Source organism: Octopus bimaculoides, chromosome Z (assembly GCF_046866305.1).
Source record: "Octopus bimaculoides isolate indiv1 chromosome Z, ASM4686630v1, whole genome shotgun sequence".
Taxonomy (NCBI): Eukaryota; Metazoa; Mollusca; class Cephalopoda; order Octopoda; family Octopodidae; genus Octopus; species Octopus bimaculoides.
The window spans coordinates 195,208-210,311 of NC_142944.1; the positions used below are offsets into that span (position 1 = coordinate 195,208).

General features: G+C 36.1%; 1 long non-coding RNA gene across 1 annotated transcript; it reads left to right on the plus strand.

Annotated features, from left to right (window-relative positions):
- Nucleotides 1-277: 277 nt before the first annotated feature.
- LOC128249613 (uncharacterized) lies at nt 278-4,335 on the plus strand. Its single transcript, XR_008265729.2, has 3 exons — nt 278-402; nt 704-747; nt 3,345-4,335. It is a non-coding gene; the product is annotated as an uncharacterized LOC128249613 (long non-coding RNA).
- The last annotated feature ends 10,769 nt before the right edge of the window (nt 4,336-15,104 follow it).

Consider the following 15,104-nt stretch of genomic DNA (forward strand, 5'->3'; position numbering starts at 1 on the left):
TGGTTAGATGGCCTTCATTTAAAAGCAGTCTTGTAGGTTTGATTGCATGGATGCAGAGCTGTATCCATTGAGTCTTAATTTTTGTAAAAAATCAACAACTGATCAAAATTGAAGTATTTTCTGGCCCCACAGAGGATAGTCGGTCTCTCTGATGGAGTTTTGGTTGCATTATGTGAAGTCACCAGGAAAAATTCTCTATGATTGTGAAGATTAACCTTTGTTGTAATTTTGAGGGTTTTAGCTGCTGGAGAGAATAATGTACAAAATTGTTTTTTTTAGATATGATCAAGGACTGTGCTTTGTGTTGATATGACAAAATTGTCATATTTCCATTAGAGGCTTCTGCAGTAGTGGCACTGGTGTTGTTGTTATATGGAATACAACAAAGTTGTTGGAGAGCAGGTAAGAAGGGGGCCTTGTCCATTCGCTGCAATGTTGTAATCTAAGAGGAATCTTCTACTTTGTGAGATGCAAGACTGATTAAATCCATTAGGATGGGATGTTAGATTTCAGTGTGTGTATTTATGGACAAAAATGACATAAGAATATAAAAATAAGAATGGAAAAATGATATGAGCTGACAACCATCTTACTCCAACCTGTACAAAGACGTTTAAAATATTATACAATTAACAACTTAATTTAATAAAGAAATATTGTCTTTTTTGATTCTATTTATTCTTCTGCATTTTATTTCTTTCAGAGAAATTTATCATTCGCAATCCTACAAAGGGGAGGAGCTTCAAGGTATTTCAAAATGATTTTATTTCTATTTTTGTTTATTATTTTTTAAATTTCTATTTTTGTTCCTTAACCTTAATCTGTTTGAGACTGTCTCACTCTTTTTTTTAAAAATTACCTTCTGTTTGTATTGTTCTTTTGTGTAGTATTTCATGTTACTATCATCATCATCATCATTAGGGTGGTGAGCTGGCAGAGTCGTTAGCATCCCGGACAAAATGCTTTGTGGTATTTCGTTTGTCTTCATGTTCTGAGTTAAAATTCTGCTGAGGTCAACTCGGCCTTTCATCCTTTCTGGGTCAATAAATTAAGTACCAGTGAAACACTGGAGTTGATACAATCAACTAATCCCTTCCCACCAAATCTGAGGCTTTGTGCCGCCAGGAGAAAGGATCCCCGTCATAATTATCATTGTCATCATCATCATCTTCTAGGATGGTAAACTGGAAGAACTAACAAAGTGTTGGATCAAATGCCTTCTGCTGTTTTATCTGATACTCATCAGATAAATACGAGTTCAAATCCATACTAAGGTTAATTTTACTTTTCATCCAAGTTTTTTAAAATAGAATATCAACCAAGTACTGGTGTTGATTGTATTGACTTATTCCTTCCCCTTAAAACTGTTGACCTTGGGCATAAATCAGAAACCATTATTCAAAGGTGGTGGAATCATTAATGTCAGAAAAAATGCCTTTCAGTATTTTCATTCTGCCATTTTACATTTTGAGTTCAAATCCTGCTGAGATCAACTTTACCTTTTGTCCCTCCCAGGTTCATAACATAAAGTACCAGTTTAGTACTAGGTTCTGTGATATAAACTAACTACCTGGCTTAGAATTCTACTCAAATCTCAAGAATCTTTCTTAGGATTCTTCCTGAATATAACATGGTACTTTTCTGCATGTTGACAATGCAAGTTTTAATTCCAATGTCTTCCAGTTTTTTAGGCAGCATTCTTGGTTTTGTGCCAAGTGCACCAATTACTACAGGAATAATTATTGTCCTTGGTCTTCCACAATCTCCTCAGCTCTCTGGCTGTTGTCATTATTGAAAGAACTTGGTTGGATTCAAAAATTCATATTTTGAAAAAGATGAGAGGAGTGAAGCAAAGAACCTTCCAATCTCACCTTGGTTATTTCTGTTGGCTACATATGATGAAGAGAGCTGAAGACCTTTTTCTCGTGTTTCTAACAAATGTTTGCCCAATTCATCGATAAAATTATTTTAATAAAAATAAAACTATTTTTCTTAGCAAATACGAATAAGAAGAAAGCAAAAATAAACTATTACAGAGATGTACTTGCATAGCAAGGGACTTGATCTAAGATCGTGTGCTGAAACAAAAACAATTGCAGCGTGGAAGAAGTTTGTAAACCATTTTGTCAGCGAACAGGTCGCATTTTCAAAGCGATGACACAAATGAAATTTAAATGTTGAAGTGAAACTCATGGTTTTTGTGTGTTTCTTAAATGGCTTACAAACATCTTCCACGCTGCAAAAATAAACAATATAATAATTAAAACAAACTCATAGATTACACATCAAAGTAAATTCGCTGACTTAGATCACACGACAGAGTAACCTAGAGTAATTGCCTTTTAATTTGTAGATTACACACAAAAGTAACATCTACGTAAGTAACAAAGAAAGCAAAAGCAGTTGATTCCCTTTATTATTGGCTACGGGGTTGTGTCCCTTCTAACTATTTCTTTTTCGCAAAAGAATGTCAAACGTTATAATTATTTCCAAGTAACATAATGTTTTATCTATAGTAGCGGACCAAATATCTGACATGCTTGATGCCAGATTTATGGATTTTCCGACTTTCTGGAGATATTCTTAATAGATACTTAAAATATAACATAAACTATGAAAAGTAAAGAACTAAATTGTTATTTAATAGATTTGAATTAATACTCTTCTAAAGCTGGGTCTATTTCATATTTATTAATTCATTTAAAATTCCTGAAATTTATCATACTCTTCAATGTAAATAGTATCGTGTTTGTAAGATAAAAATTAAATTAAAAAAAAGTAAAAAATATAATTTTATTTAACTGATGCAGGTACAAAAAATACACTTCTAAATCAGAGTATGTTTAACCTTTATCAATAAATTTTAAAAATTGAAAACCAAATCTCCAAATGCAAATATAAATTAACTAATTTCAAAAACACTTTCAAAGGTATTTTGTGTTGTTTTCATTTTTTTTGGGGTGTGGTGAGGCCAGGGTGGTTGTAATTCCATATTTCTGGAAGCTGAATAAGATGTCCAGTACTGTATCATATATTACAGCTGGACCTATGGATATTCCACATGGTAGGCAACCACTAGAACATTCTTATTATAAAACATAAACATTATATCCAACTTAACATAGATGCTGTGATATTAGCCTTGAGGGACCCTCTAATATAGATGCATGGTGCATAAAAACACACATATAGACCATAGTAAAAGAAATTTACCTGTCATGGGTGCCAGAATCCTCATATCATGTAATTTCAGTCTACTGGACCTCATCAGTGGGAACCAATTGATTGCCACATTCCAGTCAAATGTCATTGCTACAATATATACAATATCACTGTCTTTTCAGATGCTGATGTTGCAGACAGCCAGCAGGCTTATTACAAATAAATTATTACCAATGAAAGCTGTATTAACACCAAAAAGTAAACATTATATTCAACTTGACATGAATGCTGTGTTAGAACACTAAATACTGCATTCTTAGCCTCGAGAGGTTTTCTCATATAGGTGCTTGGTGTATAAAAGCACACATGCAGATCATAGAAAACAAAACTCACCTGTCATGGAATCCACATCTCACCGGATTTTGTTCTGTTGGAAACCACTGATCGCCACATGTGAATCAAATCTTGGTTGGGGTAAGTTGATTACATTGACCTCAATATACAACTGGTACTTATTTTATCGACCTCAACAGGAAGAAAGGCAAAGTCAACCTTTGTGGAATTTGAACTCAGAATGTAAAGACATGAAATGCCACCAAGCATTTTGTCCAGTGTGTTGATGATTCTGCCAGCTTGACACCTTTACAATATATAGAATTTCACCACCATCTTTTCAGACACTGATGTCACAAATAGCCACCAAGTTTATTAAAGATTGATTATTAGCAACAGAAGCAATATCAACACCAACAGGTAAACACTATATCCAGCACGACATGGATGCAATGTTAAAACACCTGAATAATTAGCCTTGGGAAATTCTCTCATTTAACATGGCATCCTTGTTAAGTTGGATCTAAAGATTACACTTTGGTATTCATACTGCTTCTGTTGCTAATAATTAATTCTTATTATAGACTATATTGAAAAAATAATTTCTGCTGATCCAAAATAAATCACATTGACAGCATTATTTCAACACAGAGCAACCTGTGAAAATACAACAATATTTGTTGCTGTGTGCATCACTGTAAGATACATTCTGGTAGTCGTTTTTTTGTTTGTTATTTTCTTTCATGAAGTTTCACTGTAGCTATATCAATTTTTGTTCAAACATCATCCTGTCGTTAATGGCTGTTTATGATCAGAGTGGATAAAAAAATAACAAACAAACAAGCAACAATTGACTTGGTTTTTTGAATTTGAAATGCATTAATTTCTGGACAGCACCCCAGCTAGCTAGCTCCTGTCAAACTGTCTAACCCATGCCAGCATGGATAATGGACATCAAACAATGATGATGATGATGACGATGATATATGATTTTCTTGTCTAAACAAGTATATACATTCACTTAAACCCACTCCTTATATAATTGTAAAGTAAATATGAATATAAGGTAAAACCAGAAATTGTGACACGTCATAAGAATCCATTGCAGTCATCTAAGTGAAGCTATCAATATAAAACATGAGCAAACTTTTAGTCACAAATGCAATAACTTATAAAATAAAATTTTCATTAAAGTTCATTTAAGATTTATTAAATAAGCTCCCTGTATATGCTCTGGATTGATAGGCCTTCACCATTGCAACTGAGTACCCTCTTTAAGCCACTTATTAAGACATCCATTATTAAGACATACATTAAGACATTTCTTATAAATCCAATATTACTAAAGGATTAAGTAACTGGATATATCAATTTGTGCATGGAACACATTCTTTACAGCTAATTCAATTAATAAATTACTGGTGTATTGACAGTGTTTTACTTCAATTTACATACTTATACTACTTTACTATATATATATATATATATATATATATATATATATATATATATATATATATCATCATCATCATCATTTAACGTCCACTTTCCATGCTAGCATGGGTTGGATGATTTGACTGAGGACTGGTGAAGCCAGATAGTTACACTAGGCTCCAATCTGATTTGGTAGAGTTTCTACAGCTGGATGCCCTTCCTAACGCCAACCACTCAGAGAGTGTAGTGGGTGCTTTTACGTGTCACCCGCATGAAGGCCAGTCAGGCGGTACTGGCAACAGCCATGCTCAAAATGGTGTATTTTGTGCCACCCACACAAGAGCCAGTCCAGGGGCACTGGCAACGATCTTGCTCGAAAGTCCTTACACACGTCATGGGCACAAGTGCCAGAAAGGCGACGCTGGGCACAGGTGCCATCACAATTTCACTTTCGCTTGCCCCAACAGGTCTTCGCAAGCAGAGTTTCGTGTCCAATGAAGGAGACAATGTTGGCATGGGTGCCAGTCGTCGAATTTAGTTCGATTTCGATATATATATATATATATATATATATATATATATATATATATATATATATATATATATATATGTATTTATTTTCTCTAAGTTAATAAATAACTCGGACAAAATGAATTGGTTAATAGATACCAGGGTAGCAAAGATTACAAGATGACTGTGGTGTAACTCCTGTTTATGAGGTAGAAACTCCTTGATATTTTGGGTACTTGAGTAAATATACAAATTTAGTAAATGGAGTAAAACGTATATGTTAACTGCATACTTTTATTTCCAACATATGTTTCGAAGATTACAAATTATACCTTCCATAGGAATTGGTGATGTTGATAAGGATGTAATCTTCTCTTCAGGGAAATACATAGGAATCAGCTTAACCGTAAGACATTTTAACCGATTGCCACATGCAATTAAACAATATATATATATATATATGTATATATGGTACATATGGAAACAGAATGCTGAAACACTGAAATATATTTATTAAAGTTTGTTATGTTTTGTAGTGAGAGGAAAGAAAGAAATCGTCATGTTATGGATATTTGTGAAGATGTTTCCACATTAGTTCAGTTGTTAGACTATTCAGTTTATGGCTCTTTGATACATCCATATAAAGAAGCAGTTTGAAGGAGTTCCATAGATGTATTTATTTTCTTTTAGTTTCTGTTTTTTAACTTCTGTCTTTCACTGATTTGTAACTCATTCAATAGAATGAACATCGAATTAAACTGAACGATAAAATACTTGTACCTCGACATTTCACCACTTACACCATGTTCTCTCTCTCTCTCTCTCTGACCCTTTCTTCTCTGACCCTTTCTCACTCTCCCTCTTTTGCTTAACCCTCTCACACTCTCCCTCCCTCTCTCCCTCTCCTCTTCCCTCTTTCTCTTCCCCTCTCTCCTCTCTCCTTCTCTCAGTGTCTCTCTCACCTTCTACCTCACTCTCCCTCACACTCCTTCCATCATCCCTCTCACTCTCAATCTTTCTCTCCCCTTCACTTTTCACTTGAATGCATCAACCAAATTTCTTTTAAAATTACTATCCACCTATCCACACTTCCCAGGTCTTCTGTCCCCATTCACTTCTATTCATCTTTATACAGTAATGTCTCAATATAAGAGTTAATTTGTTCCCAGAGACCATCTGTAAAGCAGAAACTCATAAAGCAGAGCAATAATTTCTCATCGTAGCAATGTTATAAATCATATTTCATTCTCAGAAAAATATTTTACTAATAATTTATAATAATTGTAAATAAATGACTATAAAACTACAGTAGAATGGTAAAGAATATTTCATGTAAAGTAAAAAAAAAAATGACAAGATCATTTATAATAATAATAAATATTATTATTATTATTATTATTATTATTATTATTATTATTATTATTATTATTATTATTATTATCATTTTCTGAATCACTTCCACTCACACTAGATTTTGTGCTTCAAAACTTTCAGCTCACCAAACAAAAGAGAGCTGAAAAATAAAACTTGTAAACCTGGGGTCTAATAAAGTGAGTCCTCATAAAATGAGATACTACTGTACTTTGAAGGGGGGGGGGGTGTCTATCAAGACACCTCATCAACTATTATTCTTATCTCTTTCCAATTTCAGCCCAATAAATCCTACTCATCCCCACCTTATCCCCCACCCTGCCCTCTTTTCTTAAGCATGAATGACAATGTGCATGTGAACCTCAACAAGAAACCTGCTGTGCTCTGGCCACTTCATCTCCCACCCCATACATTGAACCCCAAGTCACCATCTTGGGATTCATAGTTTTGAGAGCTGCATGGAGATCCCCACCCTCTACGTTGGTCTTGTGAAAGAAAAAAAAAACACCTGGAACACACTGTAGAGTGCTTGGCATTAGGAAGGGCGTCTAAATGTGGTAAAAACAGACACAGAAGCACAATGTAATCCTTGGGCCTAACATGTCCCACCATCCAAACCATGGAATGTGGGTGTTAATTGATAATGATGGTAGTGGTGGTGGTGATGATGATGATGATAATGGTTGTGGTGGTGGTGGTGGTGGTGGTGGTGGTGATGGTGGTGGTGATGATGATGGATTTTGAAATCAAACTCAGATTTAAAATTGCTTGTCACTTGCCTTTTATTTGCTCTCATACTTTAAACTCCAAGCAGATCAACAATGCAGACAGAAATAATTTTAGCATGGTTTCTATTGTTGACTCATTCTTTTGAAATCAAGAAGTGCCTCTCCGAATTACAAAACCAGTGGACTCTCAGCCAGATAAGTTTACAGTATAATCTACTTTACAGTGCAATTTAACATCATCATCATCATCATCATCATCACCACTGCTGCTGCTGCCACCACCATCATTTTATGCCTGCCTTCCATGCTTGCATGGGTTGAAAAGGTTGTCACAGTTTGAGTCAATTGTTATTCAGAGTTGCTGCCCTCTTAATTGGGTCAGAGGACCATATCTCAGTTGTATATTATATTTCTGGTTTGGTTTCTTTGGCAAGATGCTCTTCCTGTCACCAACCATGTTATAGAATAAACTGGCTGCATTTTATCGTGCCACCACCACTAGAAGCGTTTGCTTGTTCTCAACAAGACTAAAGGATCTTCTCAACGTGTTGTTTCTGTTTGATCACCATCTACTCCACAGTCTACTAGAGGTAGACTGTATCATAGCACTAACACTAGAGAGATAGTTATACTCTCAGCATGACTAAGGAGCCCTCTTGAGTCTTTAGTCTCCACTTGTTTACCAACTATGGAATATGTTTTAACCATTTTATATCATGGTTCTGAATTCAATTAAAGATAAACTTAATCTTGAATGCTTTCTGAATCAATGAAAGACAAGTGTAATTTATTATGTATTCCACAATATATTTGAGGGAATTTGGTCAGTACTTCTGGAAACCTGAGTAAATGCCTAGAAGCTCACTGGTTAGTACTAAGGTCTAAACTAGTAGGGTGCTATTTACATTACTGACAATTGACAGATCTTTGCCCTCATCTTGTTTGTTGTTAACACATCGTTTCAGGTGATATACCCTCCAGCCTTCATCAGGTGTCTTGGGGAAATTTTGAACCTGGGTTCTCATTCCTAACGTATTTTTCGATGTTGTTGTTGTTGTTGCTGCTGCTGTTGTTGTCACCATCATCATCGTCGTCGTCATCATCATCATCATTATTGTATATTAGGTGGGGGGGGGGGCTTCATTTGTCATTGAAACCTGAGCAAATTCCATCTTCAGTGCTCCTGAGCCACAACCCTGCATCCAGACAGCCCTTTCTACACATGGCATTAGTATGCATTGGAGTCTAGGTTATTTGGATGAATGAGTTTGACAAGTGACACAAGTGAGTACCACTTAAAACAAATTCATTGTGGAGGTAGTTTGAAGGAGAGTTGAAAGTCCTATGGCAAGAGGAACAGGCAAATTGTGTTGCTGGAAGTTCCAAGTCAGAGTCTCACACAAAGGTGGTGCAGAGGGTGATGACCATCTTTTTGTAGATTTGGAAGACATCTGCAAGATTTGTGTGCTCCTTTTTGTGGCAAGCACTCTTAGCAAGGTGTAACACTGTTTCTCTGATATCGGAGGAGAGGTGAGAAAAGGAACCCTAAAAAAGTGTTGCCTTCAATAAGCTTAGTATTAACTACAGATGTCTAGCCATCCAGTTTATTGCTGTTGAGATAAAGATAAGAAAAATAAAAGAAGTGTGCTAATGTTTGGTTGTTGGAATGTAAGAACTTCACAAGACAGCAAAGACAGTCTAGAACAAAAATAGCACTAATAGCAATGGTAACCGGCTCCTATAATATTGGTATTGCTGCTCTAAGTGAAACCAGGCTTGCATACATTGGTGAATTAGAAGTTGGCAGTGGTTACACTTTTTTGGAGAGGAAATCAAGCAGATGAACCAAGAAGTCATGGTATTGGCCTTGCCAATAAATCAACTCTAGTTCATAACTTGCCATCCATCCCTCAATCTGTTGATGAGCATCTCATGACATTCTGTATATCCATAGGTAATTCTTCATCTATACACATTAAAAATGCATATCCAAACAAGAATACTTCAAACTGCAGACAGTTGTCATAAAATTCCATATCATGACTATGTTATATTGACGGATGATCTTAATGCCATAATTGGTCAAAACTAATAGGAAACTTTGGAACAAGAAAGATGAATGAAAGTGGTTTATAACTGTTGTCCTTTTGTTAACAGTTTGACATAACAGTTACAAACACAGTGTCTCAGCAAACAGATGAATATAAAAACACCTGGAAACACCTCCAATTAGGGAACTGACTATGTCATCACTAAGAGAAAAGATTACTGTGATTTCAGATTAACCAGAACTCACAAAACTCACAAGTCTTACTCGGATTACAGAATGGTTTGCAGTAAGGTATTTGTTAAACCATATGCAAAGAGGCCACTGAGGTTCAGTATCCCTCCAAAAATAAATGTATCTTTTTTTAAAAAATCTGGAAAGGTCAAAAAGTTTTGAAATGTATCTACAATCAAAGCTTGAAAATATGGAGGAAAATAATGATTCTGAAATTTTTTTGTGGTAAAATATTTGTGGCAACATCAAATCATCCGTTGAAGAAGTTCTAGGATTCATCAAACACAAGCATCAAGATTAGTTCAATGAGAATGGTTCTCAAATGAAACCTCTCCTAGAAACAATGTATGAAAGACACAAGGTATGGATCTAAGACAAAAACCCCACCATCATTCAGATTCTTATACCTCTCCTCTAAGAAAACTACTCAGGAAAACTTACGTGAGTTGAAAATTTCTCGGTGGGCAAAAAATGCCCTAGAATTGGAACAGGCTGCTAACTTTCACAATTTGAGAGCATAGTATGACAATCTGAAAGGTATATTTGCTTCTAGGCAATAACAGAGGAATTCAAGACAGGATGCCCCTGGTAGCTCCTCTATGCTGATGACTTTGCTCTAATTGCGGAGTCACTATCAGAACTAGAGGAGAAGTTTCAGGTGTGGAAGCAAGGACTAGAATTGAAGGGCCTTAGAGTCAACCTAGCTAAAACCAAAGTCCTAATAAGTTGGAAGGCAGACAAACCACAAACCCCTTCAGGTAGATGGCCTTGCTTGATCTGTAGAAAAGGCATAGGTAGAAACTCTATAAGATGTACCCAATGCAAGCTATGGACACATAAGAGGTGCAGCAATATCAAAAGAAGGCTAACTGGGAAGATAGTTTTTGTATGTGGCAGATGCTCAGGAGCAATAAACACTGAAAATGTGCAGAGAACAACTTCTGCCACATTCCAGGCAGTTGATAGATTCCGTTAACAAGGTGACCAAGTCAGCAGTAGTGGAGGTGGATGCTCTGAAAGTGTAGCTGCTAGAATAAGAGTAGCTTGGGCAAAGTTCAGGGAACTCCTACCTCTGCTGGTGACAAAGGGCCTCTCGCTCAGAGTAAAAGGCAGACTGTATTACGCATATGTACGAACAGCCATGCTACATGGCAGTGAAACTTGGGCCGTGACTGCTGAGAACATGGGTAAGTTTGCAAGGAATGAAGCCAGTATGCTCCGATGGATGTGTAATGTCAGTGTGCATACTCGACAGAGTGTAAGTACTTTGAGAGAAAAGTTGGATCTAAGAAGCATCAGTTGTGGTGTGCATGAGAGATGATTGCACTGGTATGGTCATGTGGCAAGAATGGATGAGAATAGCTGTATGAAAAAGTGCCACACCCTAGCGGTTGAGGGAACCTGTGGGAGAGGTAGATCCATGAAGACCTGGGATGAGGTGGTGAAGTATGACTGTCGAATGTTGGGCTTCACTGAGGCGATGATGAGTGACTGAGACCTTTGGAAATATGCTGTGGTTGAAAAGAGCCGGAAAGCCAAGTGAGACCATAACCAGTGGCCTATGCCAGTGTCACATAACCGGCCCATTTAAGAGTAACCTGGTGCAGCCTCCTGTCTTGTCAGTCCTCAGTCAAACCGTCCAACCCATGCCACCATGGAAAGCAGATGTTAAACGATGACGACAATGATGATGATGTGTAAAATTTCAGTTTTGTACAGAAGGATGTCTACTAAACCTGAAAGGGTAAAGTTTCAGATCAAAGAGAAAGAGCACAGAAAAGATTCGATGTGATTTTCTCTTTGCTGATGATTGCACTTTGATTTCTCATACGTTCGAGGGAATTCAGGAAATGGTCGACAGGTTTGCTGCTGCAGCTCATGCATTTGGACTGACTATCAAAAAGACTGAAGTTTTATTCCAACCAAAGTGTGGAACAGAACATACTCAAGGTTCAAATGTGATGATTGGCAATAAGCCACTCAAATGGGTCGGGTCATTTAAATATCATGGAAGTAGAGTAAACTTCAAGAGGGCTCTTGATGACGAAGGATACAAATGCTTTTGGAAAACTTTCCCATCATCTCAGTGTGAAAACTAAAATAAGTGCTTACAAATCTTGTATTTTGAGTCATTGGCATCAGTGCTGGCGTTTCTGCTGTTGTTGCTGCCTCCAATATGCCATCAATGTTGTTGGATGATCCGTTGCTGCTATTACTGTGGTTGCTAGGCCTGGGTATCACTACAGCCTCATAGATGACAGCCTTGGCCTCACATTGCTCTCCCACTGGACAGTCATTGCATAGAAACCTGCCTCTTCCCATGTTTTATGGGTATTAGCTAATATATTCTTCATGTTGGGGGCACAACTAAAAAAGACCCTTAGGCTGTGCCTGTTGAATAAATGTCTGTATCTGCATGTCTGAATGAAGTGTTTGTCTAATTAACCTGAGTAATATCCTTCCCACAGGTTAATAGAAGATATCATTGGTATTCTCACACAAGTCTTGAAGTTGAGTGAGAAGGGTGGCGCAAACCAAACGACATTTCAGTGGCGCTTCCTTTTGTGGGTGCTAGGGCCTGGCATGTAGGAGATGCAGTTCTTAAAATCACTGGATGCTAGTGCCTTGTTGTAGTAGGCAGATAGAGGATAGATTCGAGATCCTCTTGCTGACACCCTTCACTAGGTTCTTGAACATGATAGGAGGGTGGCAGGAGGAGGTGTTGATGTAGGACAGTTTCTCATTTGGCATGCGATAAGGCCCGTGTGTACCAGAGCCCAAGTCTAGAGTGACATCTAGGAAGTCTATGGTAGTGAGATTCATCTCAATAGTAATTTTGAGTCTAATGGAGCTTTGGGCACTAATCGGGTCCTTTCTAAACCTATTGAGTGCGTGACTGTTGGCTCTTCTAGAAATAGCTAGTGTCATCCCTTTAGAGAATGAAGCGGACCATAGGGAATTTCTTCCCTAAAGTGTCCAGGATGTCTAGTCCAGTTAGATCACATATGTAGGCACTATTGTCGGCCACTATTGCCACATCAAAGGATCCCTTGGGGTCAGATTGCTTGACCCATGTTGAATCTTTGTTGAACGGCACTGTCTTCCTGGCATGCATGATAATATCTATGAAGCCCTTAGTAAAGGAAAGTGCCTTCCTCAGCAACCCTTTCTATAGCAACGGGTCAAAATTAACTATGTCAAATTGTGTGAATCTTGTTCTGCCCCACCCTTAGTTATCATTAAACCATGAAATCACCTCTTTGGTGCTGCACCATAGTGAGAGGCCTATGTCATCATTAATCTTCTTCAGTATATGCTTGCTTGCCTGGCCGATCTTAGATTTGGCTGGGTTGGTCAGGTGGCATTTGAAGTTAGAGGCAAAGTTCGGCTTGTGGTCTTTTATTGTGATGAAGGCATTTCCCTTGGCCAAAATTTCTACCTTCTCTACTATACCTAGGTTAATTGCTATTTGTTTGACTTCACAGTTAATTTTATTGTATGAGTATGGGGAAGCGCACCTGTATTTCTGTTGAATGCAATTGTCGAAAAGTCTATTGTAAGTGTGTGTGTCTATCTTGTATATGTTCTTAGTCTCATCCAAGAAGATTAAAGACCTGTTGGAGCTTTTAATTTTATGTATGTTTTCACAGAGTTTGTATTGAAAAGGGGAAGAGGACTTTTAGCTTGGGTATCATGTCCAGTAGATCCACTTCAAAGACCTGATTCTCTATGTGTTGGCCTCTGAGGGTGGCATGATTTGATTGTAGAAATATGCCTTCCACCTCATACACCATATGAGGTCTATCATTTTCTCTAGTAATATTTTCGTATAGACCTTGCTGAAAGGTATTGGGATATTCTTTGTAGAAAAACTAATATTGTAATGTTCCATGATGATAACTCTGGCTGATTTTGATGTATTAGTGTTTGAAGGAGAAGAAACAAAGAAAACAGGAAAAAAAAAATCATCTTTAAAAAAAAAAGAAGCTGCATCTATTTGTAATGGATGCACGACTGTAATTTGAATCCAGGAATGGATTTTGCTTTGAAGTCACAATGCGGAACATTGATAATTTTGATTTTGCCTAGGATTGGACAAAAAAATGTGTCTGTTGGTTGCAGGATATAATTCTTTTATTGTTCTCTTTCTTCAACTCAAATTGTTTTGGTACATCATGAGACATTCTACATCATGCATATCGATCAAGGTAATGACTTTATCAAGATGTCAAATTAAGCTGTAAAGATTTTAGTGATTGATTCAACTTATCCTTACAGTTGAAGACAGGTCTTTCTTTATCATGGTATTTCTTCATGGCAATACAAACATTTTTGGAATGCAATCGTCTTTCATTTGAACAACATATTCTAATATTTAATATATACATACATACATACATACATATATATATATATATATATATATATATATATATATATATATACACACACACACATCTATGTATGTATGTATGTATGTATGTATGTATGTATGTATGTATGTATGTATGTATATATATATATATATATATATATATATATATATATATATATATATATATATATATATATATATATATATATATATATATATATATATATATATATATATATATATATAAATATATATATATATAAATATATATATATATAAATATATATATATATATAAACAGATGTGTGTATTTTCCCTTGTTAACAATTAACATAGAAAAAATAGATAAATAGTTGCCAGAGTAGCAAAAAATCACACAAGTAAAAAGGGTGTAACTCCTTGTTTTTAAAGGTAGAAACTCCGGGTTAATGTGAAATATTTTGTATAATATATATAAATAAATAAATAGAGTCAAATGCAGGTGTTATTCAAATTCTTTTACTTCCAACACATGTTTCGAAGATATCATTGGTATTATTCCAAAGGAATAAAATGGTGTAAAACAATGTAATCTTCTCTTCAGGGAAATTAAGAAATTAAACTCGTCAATAAGACATTTTAACAGAAAATGATGGATATGTATAGTGATTAACTGAGCACTATTAAATTTAAAAAAAAACACGTTAGAATCAACCCAATAGTACTTAATAAAGCACTTAGGCTTGCTCATAACGAAGCTGGTCTCACCAGGGAAGAAATTAATGTTGTGTTGGCCACAAGAAAATCTATCATAAAGTTTGACAATAAGTTGTGTGTCCGTAAAGACACACCAGATGGTTTTGATGTTACAATGGGAAGTTCTGATTCAGCACAAATAGCTGATTTAGTCTGTATATATATACTTTTGGAA